General features: G+C 40.3%; 1 long non-coding RNA gene across 1 annotated transcript in view; it reads right to left on the bottom strand.

Annotated features, from left to right (window-relative positions):
- Window positions 1–9,817: 9,817 nt before the first annotated feature.
- LOC111924443 (uncharacterized) overlaps window positions 9,818–12,622 on the bottom strand; it is a 44,112-nt gene continuing 41,307 nt past the window's right edge. Inside the window, exons 8-9 of the long non-coding RNA XR_015277274.1 lie at window positions 12,078–12,329; window positions 9,818–12,002 (exon numbers count right to left, since the gene is read on the bottom strand). This is a non-coding gene — a long non-coding RNA (uncharacterized LOC111924443). The remainder of the gene's footprint in view (window positions 12,003–12,077; window positions 12,330–12,622) is intronic.

The raw sequence follows: 12,622 nt of genomic DNA on the forward strand, positions 1-12,622 counted from the left end.
AGAGGGTCCATTTTGAGCTCATTCATTGAAAGCTGTGGCAGCAACAGCAGCCAGCCTTAGCTTAGTTCTGCCTCCAGAGATTTTCAGAGAAGCTATTTGGAGTTTATCACACAGTTTTGCAAAACACTACAGCCTCAGCAAGCTGTCATAAAGAGCCTCTCTTTCCAACTGGGCTCGTTTACAAGTAGTATTTTATTACTCTCTGCTCTGTTTTACACTACACCTTGCAAAATCTTTCTTCACCTCTTCTACTCTGCTGATAGATTGGAAAAATTCTGAAATATGATTCTGAAAAATGCTTGGTATTTTTAATGCATTTATAATTCAAGAGCTATCCAGCTCCACTCCAAGCAGAGCTCTTTGATGCTAAGCGGTTCCATGTCCTGAGCCCCCTGGACAGGACCTGAGACTGAGAGCCTTGTCTTGAGCAGAGCTACTTCCCAAAGCCACTCTGCAGGCTGTGACTAGTTCCCACCCATGACTGTACCATTTGATGACAATCAGACATTTCCATCTACTGTGTTCATAAGAGATTTTTTAACTGGAGCACCAAGAGCCACTGGTGTCTGAAAAACAATGCACTTTCATCCTGTTAGGAGGATATCTGATCAAATAAAAAAATCCATGAGGCTGACATGACTCCTGTACGTTGCCCTGTGTACATTGGCTCTGCCACAAATCTGTCTCCCAGGAGAACTCTTCTTGGAGCATGGCCCTATGGAGTTCTATACTCCCCTTTCCTCAGCACAACTTCACAAGGGGTTGGAGGGAGTTCCGGGTTAGAAGCTTAAATTCAGGGTTGTATCAGACTTGTCATCTTAATTACACTAATCTGCGTCAATAGAAACCTAGCTGTGCCCAACCCACCAGCTCCTGGCACTCCAAGCAGCATTGCTGCTGAATCTCACAGTTTTTATCTCAGGGCACATAAACATTTGGTGCTTTTCCCAAAGTCTCAGCTCCTTGAGTCAAGTGATTATGTGCGCACACCAGCTCATAAAGGTGAAGAGCCAAGTTCTTGCCACCACTCTGCCCTTTCCAGCAGAGCTAAAATGTCATGGGAAAAGCAGCAATACGCCCTGTTTGACAGGTAAAATGTAGTGGATGATGTGGTCTTGCAAGCACACTGCAAGCATGCTGCTGAGGCTCTGAGGCACATGCACCAGGAGCAAGGACACAAATGAAGGGGCTGGGTTTGTGCAGCTGCCTGACCCCCTGGGGATGCTACGATTTTAGTTCCATTTCTGATGCAAGCACATCCCTCAACACCGTGTTTTCTGACTGTGAGAGGGAAGCATCTGCCACCTGAAAGTTGCTATTTTGCATGACTGCCTGCTATTTTGCATGACTCCCAGCTCTTGTGGTTAACTCCGGCTCTGTTTTTCTGTGTCTCATAATCCTCAGAGGCAGTGTGTCCTCACATACTTTTCTAGTCTAGAAGGAGCTGTCTTTTTGCCATACATCAGTTTCATCAGTCATATGAATTCCATGTGAGACTTAAAAACCATTGGCCTGCATGGAATTCTCGTAGCTATTTAGTGGCAGTAATTCAGGTGATTTTTCTCTTCCCCTTCATCCATATTAGTGGGTGACAGCCTGTAACAAATGCATTCGTACCTAGTAGATTTCATTAGCATAAATTACATCTCCTTCATGGAGTAATTAATACCAAACATTTCTGTCATTTCATAAGATCATAATTCTGAGAACCACTTTTTTAACCCATGTAAACAATGATGATTTACAGCTTTGAAGATAAGCAACTAAAACCTGCACCTCTTTTTTTTTTTTGCAGAGGGTTCTGTTCATTGTAAAATTAAGTTTTCTCACAATCTAACCAATAATAATCTATAATATAAAGCAGAGTCGATCAGATTAATTTGTTTTTTCCAAGACTTTCTGTTACTTAAAATAGTAACCCCTTTTCAAAGCATGTATTTGTGTCTCTGATGTCTGTTGATATAGCAGCAATTTCACAGTTGCCTGCAGTAAGTTTTATGGGTGATCACACCAGGAGTTTCACCTTTTTTTTGATCAGAGTAACTCAGTTTTCTTGTCCAGCCCTGAAAAAATTTGGTCCTTCAAATTTTTGCATTGTCTTCCCAAGCTGTGCTTTATTTCCATGCAGCCTGAAGAACCTAGCAGGTAGGTCTGCTCTTTCAAATCTCTTTTCTGACACAAGTAAAAAACCAAACAACTGAGAAAATTGTATCTGATTTAGAAAATGTTGCATAGCTTCTGAAACCTACCATTTCATCCAAGAACCCCATTACTGGGGGCTGCCAGGAGTTCAGCCATAATTGCTGTTAGTTAGTTAGTGCTAGCATTAACCAGAATGGTTTGTGTTCCCTCCCCTTCCCTCTTTGCAATTTCTGCCTAATGAGAAGCGAAACTGATGCTATTGCTTGCACTTGTGAGGGGAAGGACAGCTTTCTACATGCTGCTGCTGAAGCCCCATCCATCTGGACATGTGTTTCTGGATGTCTTTCCTCGTGCCCTTTCCAGGCTGGGGCTGGCAGCGATGCAGTGTGGTGGTGCACACCCTGCTCCATGAATCCTGCCGCTGCAACTCTCTTCAGCAGAGATACACAACTCCTTAGTGGAGAGGTGGTGGGGACAGGAACCCCAGGTCCCTGGGGACCTCAAGTCTGTGTCACAAGCAAGGGCTGATGGGGATCTCAGCTGGGGACTGTGGGTGCAGGTCAGGAGACACAACACACTCCGTCTGTTTCATGCAGAGTATTGAAGGGCTCATCACACAGCAGCTTTTGATCACTACCCACTTTGGATGAAAGCCAGAAGCAATGACGTAGAGATGAAAGCTTCTGTATCCCAAAAGCAATCCCCTAAGCCATCCAAGTCCCTCTAAAGCTCTGAGTATTTGCTAGCTGAAGAGTTTTAGGTTGGTTATGTAGCATAGATAAGAGTAAAAACACTCCTGTAGAGAGCAATAGCATTCTTTTTAATTTGGATACTCAGTCTGTTTCCTTTCTAAGTATTTGTTTGCTTGTTTGTGCTTGCTCTATCACCAGTCTTTAAGAGATTAATGCCCACTCTGTAATAAGGGGAATGGGGCTGGCTTAGCTGCTGAAAATGCGCTACCGCATGTACGTCTCGTTAGTTCGAATAAACAAGTCTTATTAGTATAGAGTGTTCTATTCAAATCACATTTTTATGCTGCTGGAGTTTATGGACATACATTAGTTTTAATTTTTACACTGACATAAGCAGTAAAATAAAGCTGAAAAACATGCAGTGCAGCCAGGGTCACATTTTTCACCTGATATTCTATGTGGCTATTAAGGGTGCTTACATTTTTTTCCATAAATTGTCAATTCTCCTTCTCCCAAAGTCAACAGAGTAGTATTATTCTTCTACCTCTTCATAAAACTTGTTTCATTGTCTTTGGTATAGGAGCTGAAGTCCACAAAGCAGTTACAGATGTATGGTGTCCTCGGAACAAAAGCAGCTGATTAAAATCAGACTGATTTAAGAGGCAGAGAATATTCCGATATGCCTGATTTTAATCAGCCTGTTTCAGAAGATTGCTCCAACACTCCATGTTATTTTCAAATGCTTGATCCCTGTGCTACATGAATTTGCTATTACAGCAGGGTCACTAAAGTGCTGTCTCTGGTGAGAGCAATGGGAGTTTTGCTACTGACTTCAGTGGAATCAGGATTCACCAGTGATATAGCTGGAGGTTATCTGCTTTTGATTTGACTGCTGCTGCATTCCCCCATTTCTCATACCAAACATGGATATTTGCATGTATTTGCCATCTGTGGACATCACTGGCTTTCACCAGATAACCCAATGCAAACACTAAGTTTAACCATTTAATCATTACAAAACATTACATTTAAAATTATTCTACTAGTGAGGGTATAACATGCAAATATTTGTCACATGTCTCATTTTTGAGCAGATTAATCTTTGTGAAGGGGTTTGATGATCTATAGAAAGGCCGCTAAAATCACTGTGCAGGATTTGAGTGAAGCAGAAGAGCTCACAGATCTGGACTCTTATGCAACGATTTAAGTTTGCAGAATGAAAGGTACCCAGGGGACCTCTATCAAAATTTCACTTTTTTTCCTAATCACAGATAGATTTAAGTAGTTTTACACTCCTTAACACTCTCAACTCCAGATCACAATGTTTAAAAAAAATGCCTCTTTCAATGCATGTCTAGGAACATGCCAATTCACCGTACAATTCACTGGAGAAAGGAACAATGCAGCTTGCTGCTAAATGTTTTTCTCTGATCTGCTTCTCAGTTGAATCAGACTGGTGTTCCATGCTGTACAGCTGGTAGAGCTAGTCTAATTTCCTGGTGTGATAGTTCAGGGACCTTAAGAAACAATTCTGTGCCGAAAAGTGTATGAATATGTAAATAATTTAATTTAGAGTTTAGATGTACAAGAGTCATAAATAGAGTTAAATTCATTGATATAATCATTTGGCTACATTCACAGCAATGTGCAAACCCATTAAGAGCCCCAAGTCAAATTCTAAATAGAAAGTTGAGGGTGGCTCTACATTTGATTTAAAAGCATTTTTTTTTAACTAAAAGTCTAACTGCATTGTGGGCGGTGTGCTTCTACTGCTGAATAATTTCTGAACGTCAGAGCCCTCAGCACTTCAAAAAAGGTGATCAGCACCTCAAAAAACAGGGACCTAACTCTAACAAGCAAGAGAATATATATAATTTAACGTTAATGAATGGAAAAATTCCAGTAAATACTAAACATGCAAATGAAATTGATTATGGTGGTAGTAGATTAATGCTCCGTTTATTATTTTTATTCAAGAAATTTATTCAATTTCTTTGAAGAGAAATGGAGATTCATACACAAGTTATTAGTTTAAGCTGTTAAATAAAACCTAAAGAACTCTATAAATCTCTTCAAAATTTCCATTGTGTTTACATTCCTACCAAGGAAAGTATTCTAATGAGGAAAGGAAAGTGTAAGTATGCCAAATCTGAAGTTTTAATTGAGTTTGTTGACAATACCCTAATAGCAGTAGCAGAGTGAAAGCAAGGATTTAGAAACAGACAATGAGTCAGCCAGCTGATGAATGGCATCTTATATGCAATTGAATATATATAATCATATAGAATATTTCTCCCAAGCTTCATTAAAAATAAGAAAGTGTGTGAGTGTGTGCAGATGAGTAACACCATCTTGAGACTGAGACTCTGGAATCAGTATCTGCAGCTGAACAAGTCTGGATGTTGTTGTGCTCCTGATTTGACTCTCTCTACTACATTTTTGTCAACAGTTTTAGTACACAGAGGGATTGTTTAATTCAAGCTGCACCTATGAGATAGCAGGAAGTTGGTGGGGAGATTCCAATTGCTTGTGCTCCAGCGTCTAAAGGGCAATTTCTCCAGACACTCATGTTCCCAAACTTGCATTGACCTGCTCTGTACCCCAAGGTCAGAGGCTGCTTTTGACAATATTTAACTGTTTGTTCAGGATTCTTTTTTTCACATTTGCCAAAACAAATGAGCACTTTAGCAAGTGACCTGATGATCAGCTACTAGGGCATGGTGCCAGTGGAGTAAGGTACACAACTAAAAGTGCTACTCAAAAGGGCACATCCAGCCATGCTCCTCTCATCACCCAGAAGAAAGACATCTGAAAAACACAATACATTATCTCTGAACTCTGACAGTGATACTTCTCATGTAACACACAGCCAGGATCAAAATAAATTACTGGAAATACCAAACTGTTTACAAATAGAAACACTATTAACCACTTGACTTACAGCTCAGTCAAAGAGGAATCACAGTTTTCTTGAAATTCCAAGTGTTATGTAAAATATGAGCTGCTTCTGGCTTCAGAGTAAATATGTGCTTTTGTTATCAAGCACCTGACATTTGCAGGATCAGTCCTGTGTGAATTTTAAAATAGAGAATCAAAGTGAAAATCCTTCTCATTTGATGAAAGGTAAACTGAGTAGTTCCTGGGAAGAATAAAATTTTCTGCTCCTGAAAAAAAAGCACTTGGGTATTGTCAGGGCAACTTAATTGTCCGTTTTCAGCAGATAGCAAGAAAGAGCTCTGTTTGTGTCACCAGTGTAGGTCACAAATCTTTCCCATAGAATTGAACATTGCTGAGATAACTCAGATTTTACTATAGGAGGAAATAAAATTCAATATCTCATTGAAAACTTCCATGTCTACACAGCAAGATAACTGTGAGGGAATGAAAAATAGCAATTTCCCAATTAATTTGATATTAAAATCAAAACTGCAGTGTTTACTTCAATCTTTTTGTATTCCTGTCCTGAGAGATAAAAAATGTTTCTTGTTAAACAGGCAGAATGAGAACTTCAGAGCTTTAAAGACGGTTCTGAGTATCTCATAAATTTTACCTCATGATCACTGTGGTTCAAAACCATTGCCCATTCTTGGCACAATAGAAGGAATGAGCATCTGAAATTGCATTTCTGTGGTCTGGGGCTGGATAATGACCTTCAGAGAAAAAATGTTAATAGCTTTCCTCACTATATGAGCCCACCAGAGTTATTCTGACAGAGACTGTGTCCAGTTTTTCTCAGAAAAAAAATATTAATTTCTGTGGAGAAATTCCTACTATACACAGGATACCGTATTTTTAGGACACAGGGGTGGCCCACTTTGCATTAATAAAACCATTGTTATAAATGGTATTTTTTGTACTGTGTAAATTCCATATCCAACCAGAAAAATAATAACTACAATGAAACAGAATCAGATTATGTTTTGCTGCCATTTATCAGTAAAATTAACAATGTATTAATGCAAGACTTGTGCATTGCAAAAACTTAAGCCCTAGTGACCCAAGGTTAATATTCGTGTATTTAGATTGCTGTCAATTCCCAGGATTTAAGAAAAGCCTGGGATTTAACAGAGTGGTTAGAGTAATCATAAGAGGCTGCTGTTGAAAACATTGGATTGAGCTTGAACCGTCAATCACTTTTAAAAGCAATGTACATATAAAAATAAGGTTATCAGGTGACCATGAAATGTCTTTTGTCATCAGTGAGTGAGAGCTTCAAGAGCTACAGGCTCTCAAAGTGGTAAAACTCACAGAGGCTGGGTCAGAGAAAGGGCTTGGAGAGCCCTGCAGCTTCCCCAGTGTGGACTGAAGGGACATGTCTGTATTCCTGACTGCTGCTGTGGCAAACATTGTTTAGATTTTTGCAGCTGGAATAGTTCTTTAGGAGTGCCTATTTTAACAGAAGAGAGCCACAGGACGAAAAACCTTAAGGCAGCCATGCAGCTTCGTGGAGAAGGAGGGAGCTTACAACTCATGCAGTACCAGATAGAAAGCTTCATGCAGGGAAGCGTTTCTGTTCCATTTGTCTCACATTTCTCTGTATTTAATAATGTTGAAAAAACCCAAAGAAATGTTAATGTTTTGGCCAGGATAGAGTTAATTTTCTCCCTATTAGCTGATATAGTGTCTGGAATTTAGTATGAAAATAATGGTGATGACACACTGATGGTTTCAGTTATAGCTGAATAGTCTTTATACTAAGTTAAGGACTTTTCAGCTTCTCATACTCTGTCACTCAGAGGTGACAAGAGGTTGGATGGGGACATAGCTGGGACATCCAACCCAAAGCGGCCAAAGGAGAATTCCACACCATATGACAACATGCTCAGCATACACACTGTGGGGGAATGCTGGTCAGGGACCTCTGCTCAGGAACTGGGCATCAGCCAGTGGTGAGCAATAGTACTGTGCATCACTTTTTTTGTATAACCTAATTATTCTGATGTTGTTATTATAGATCCAATCATCATCATCACCATCATCATTATTATAATTACTATTAAAATCATCATCATTATCATCATTATCATTATTATTATTATTCTCTTTCACTCTGTCCCATTGAACTGTCTTTATCTCAACCCAAAGGATTCCTCACGTTTACTCTTTGGAGTCTTTGTCCCATCCCACTGGAAAGGGGGAGCAAGTGTTTGTGTGATGTTTAGCTGCCAGCTTGGGTTAAACCACGGCAGCTAGAAAAAGTATGTGGAAGAAAAAAATGTGATTTTTTTTCCCAGAAGTACTGTACTATGAGCCTCAGTATTAAACTGTCCCCTCTGACTTGGAGTGGGAGGGATGGAAGCCTGACATAATTTGGGGCAATGGCAGGGACCGTCATTCCTCCATTGCACTGTCCCTCCGTTATCTGGATAAAGAAGAAGATGCCCCAAGGTATTTCAGTGGGCCTGGGGTAATCAGTGAGGCGGGAGGGAGATCAGAAGACCAGCTCTGGTCTGTAGCACTGTCCTCAGCCAACCCCAGGGATTTCTGACTGGAAATCAGAGCTACAGCTAATGCTGCTTGACACAGAATTAACTCTCCCAGGGCCTCCTCTTTGCTTCTGCAGTGATGCCACAGAAAAAAAAACTGAGTTGGATTGTGTGCTCCCCACAGGGTTGCACTGCGAGGAAGACTAGAAAGACAGAGGAGAAGCGTGAAAGGAGAATGCCTTAAAAGATCCATCCTGCAGCCCCACAGGATACAGGCTGAGGGAGAGCCCATAGTTTAAAATTATATAAATATCATATATCTCCCATATCTCACCCACAGGAATAACAATGGTCTGCAGCAAAAAGCAGCATGAGTTCTGTATCATCTTTCATGCTGGTGTATTTGGATTGAAAGTAGAAAATAAACTTTGTATTTCATCATTTTTTCAGACTTCAAACATGTATGTAGCACTGCTTTCTGTCTCTCTTACAATTGCAAGCTAAAGCAAATATTTTCTGTTATAACCAGTTTAGCACTGCTTAAGAACATTACAATGATTTTCTCCTCAGTCATTTTATCATCTTACATCAGCATTTTGTAGATTGGCTAACTTGATGTGCACAAATCTGTCCTGTAGAGAATGGTAACAGGAACTTTTACAGCTAGAATAATGTGAAATCACTCCAAACCCTGCACCAAGACATGAGAGAAACAGTTGTGGTGTGGATTCTCTGGGACTTCCTCAGATCACCTACACAGCATCACAGGTGTCACCCCAGGTGCCCCACAGGGGTGACAGGGTGACAACACACAGGGCATCCCAACCTCACTGGCCATGAGAGCCTCCTCCCAGGCAAGGACAGCTGGTCCATGTGTCTGTCATCAAACAGGGTGCAAGCAGGGAGGCATTTCTCAAGGTTGTATATGCAATATAGCATTTCAGACTGCAAAAAGGAGCCTGTCTCAGAACCTGGGCTAGCCAAGAGGTGTTGAGGAACCAAGAGCAGCTGACCCCTTAGCTGGATGTTTTGTGCCCTTTGCAGTGAGACTGATGATTTCTGCCCTGTGAACTGGCTGAGAGTATTTACCAAGAGCTCAGCACAGCACTGGACCTCCAGCTAAGTGGAGCGTGTCAGCCCCGGATCAGCCCGGAGCTGCCTCAGCAGTTACCAGGGCTTGACCTTCGCCCATGGAGCCCTGGTGCAAACTTGTTAAAATTTGCAATCAGTGCTGCAACAGCACAGATTCTTCCACTGACGCAGAATGAAGAACTTCTGGGGGATTTTGAGCAAATCACGGGTTAAACATTGCCCTGGGAACACTTCTGGAGCTTCCTTCGTACGTTGCTTTTTTTCCCCCTCCTGAAAAAGAGGTTTTTGCAAGCCATGCAAATGAGTGAATTCAGCATATAATTCCAGAGTGGTATGCAGCTCTTCTCTTGCCACATACACAGACACTGTTTTTAGTGCACATCATCACATAGTGATTAATGGCAACATGGCATTTACTCCAGGGAATGCAGCCAGCTTAAACATGAAAACCCACATAGACTCAGATGGACAGACAGGCATATAAATTTTATTTATTTAGTCAGCCAAGCAAGAAAACTGTAAAAATAAGAATACAAAAATCTGCTCTGATGTTTGCTTTACTCAGGGATAAAGTGATTTAACAGAATTACCAACCATGATTTTTTCTGAATAGGGTTACACACACTGGCCTGTCACCACCCCTGTAGCTAAGCTGCGCTTGGCACAGTACCAGATGCATGAGAGAATAGAGAGAGGGACTTTTCCACTGTCTCTTGATTCCTTTCTTTTGGTGTTCCCAAGGGATACCACCAAGACACTGGCCCTGGGAACAGCCTCAGTTGTGGTCACAGCTAAGGGGGCTGTTGAGCAGCAAGGGGTCACTGGCCTGGAGTAACATTTACACCGTGCTGCCTCCTCCTCACCCAGCTGCTCTGTGGCAGGAGCTGTCACCCAGGGTTCTGCTGGGATGGAAAGGCTCCTCTGGCGTCTTTAAATTTAAATTTAAATTGCTTTATGGCCTTTTCTATTACTCTGAAGTTGCAGAGGTGCTATAGGTATTGTAAGACTGAAGTTCTGGTCTGATATTTGTATTCTATCTGTATTTTATCTTTCATAGCCATCAGAGACTATCAGTGACAAACCGGATCTCCAGATACTAAAGGTTTAGAGCAACTGGTACAAATAAATGAAAAGGACAAAGGTTTGTGCCATAAATATGAAACACGGTACAATTGAATGAGGTTATTTTTACATCTCAGATTAAAATTGCCCTTTCTCCTTAATTTTTCTGGCTGTAACTTAAATCTTTTAAGGTCAGCGGTTCTTGGGTAGTTTGGTGTTACCTGATATGCTCTTTCCTGATTTTCTCATTGGTGTTACTCAATAGGACTTTCTCCTACCTTTTTGTCTTTAATACAGGAATTTTTTTTTCTGAAGTCGTTTCCTGAAAAGCAAATAAATCTCTTTTTTTAAAAAAGGTGCTTTTTATAAAGAAAGATTGCTTTCTGTGAGAATCATTTCTCCTAGCATGGCATTATAATTTAGTTTGCTAGCCATCTACAAAAAGAAGCATTTGTGAATATGGTTGAAAGGACATGAGATGAAAAATCAGAAGACTAATGCCGTTCAAACACACTCCTCTAGTAACATTTTTTGATCCCTTTCCCCCACTCTGTTTGACTAGATGGGAGTCTCAGAGGCTAAAAAATATAGATAGAGTATACAAATATTATTGACTGTCTAAACCTTAGTTAAAATCCTTTTGAAGGAATATAAAATCCTCCGTTTATTTAGTTTACATGAGTCTACATGAGCATTTCAAAGGCAACAACATATACAACTTATTCATTTCATGCTGGGTGGGAGGAAGGGAGGGAAGAGCCTTTGTTTTCATCACCAAATATATATTTTAATAGCTGTCCATTCAAGGCTAAATTTTAAAATATCAGGTATCCAAGGGAGTCAAAGGCAAACATAAAATCTCTCACTCAATTTAGGCACACCCTTGCCATATTCCATGCAAGTATTTTTCTATCTTGGACACATTTTCTGGTTTGATATTTTAAATCAAGCCCATGTAGAAAAATAAGACTAACCAAATTATCACGCTGTGCTACATGTCTTTACATAAACATGTGTTTTACTAAAGAACCCCAGATAACAGGAAACAATAATGAACCCTTTTATTATATAAACTTCATGCTCTGTGCAAATTTCAATATTGTCAGGAAGCCAAATTTCTTGTTAATATATTACAAACTTCTCACCTATTTGCATGCAGCAAGGATATTAGAATGATAGTATTTTAAAAATAGATTCACATAACATTTTTTAGTGTAATCAACCATGGATGAGGCCCATCTGTCATATCTAGTCTGCATGACTAATTGTTAGTGGTCTGTAATTGAAATTTAAATTTATTAAATGAACAGAGATGCCATTATAAATGCACTAATTCAATATGTGGAATGGGGATGGCAGGATATGAAACTGGGCAGGAGCTTCTGAGCACTGTTTGTGTTCATACGTATTCAGATGAATGCCATCCTTTCTACAACTGGGCCAATCCTTCTGCAAGGCACATCAGAGCTGGCCAGCAGATGCCTAAATCATCACAAACACTCTCATCTTCATTTTTCCACACTTCAGAGGGGGGTGTGAATGGAAGATGAGCTTAGATTTGTTGGATGTTTGTATTTTATAGGAGGTCCTAGAAAAAAAAAGAGTTCTTTGTTATCATTGTAAAAAATCATGTCCAAGAGATGACGTGTGGTTTCATACATACCATAACAGTGGCCGAGGCCAGCAGTGTCAAAGAACACACATGCACTGACAGCAGACAGATCTGTTTTACAGGCCATGGAAGAAATCTTAGCCAGACTGATGGCAGAACTCCCATCAACTTCAAAGGAGTCAGAATTTCTCTCCTTGGAAGTGAAGTGCATTTCTGAGATGTGCAAAGAATCCTCAGCTGCTGTCAGGTAAACTTGTGGAGAAAAGAGGTCGCTCAGCCCCTGCAAAATTGAGTTCTTCATCCCTAGAAAGCAAGGCAACAGCTTCATGCTCGGTAAGAAAGTATTTTCAGAATGACGACACCTCTAATTTTTCTTCAGTGGAATAAATAACTACTGAACATACACAGATGTCATCACCAGATGCAATTTCTCGGTTGGTGTCACTGTAGAAGCAGAAAAACCACCAGTGAGCTCTGCATTGCTTTTTTGTTGCTTTACGTTGTCACTTATTTTAGAAACCCCATATTTGCTCTGCCAATCTGTTTTATTATGGATGTGTTTTATCTTTCTGTTTGAAAAATAAGGCTAAGCACCA

This window comes from Cyanistes caeruleus, chromosome 1, assembly GCF_971803275.1.
Source record: "Cyanistes caeruleus chromosome 1, bCyaCae1.hap1.1, whole genome shotgun sequence".
NCBI lineage: Eukaryota > Metazoa > Chordata > Aves > Passeriformes > Paridae > Cyanistes > Cyanistes caeruleus.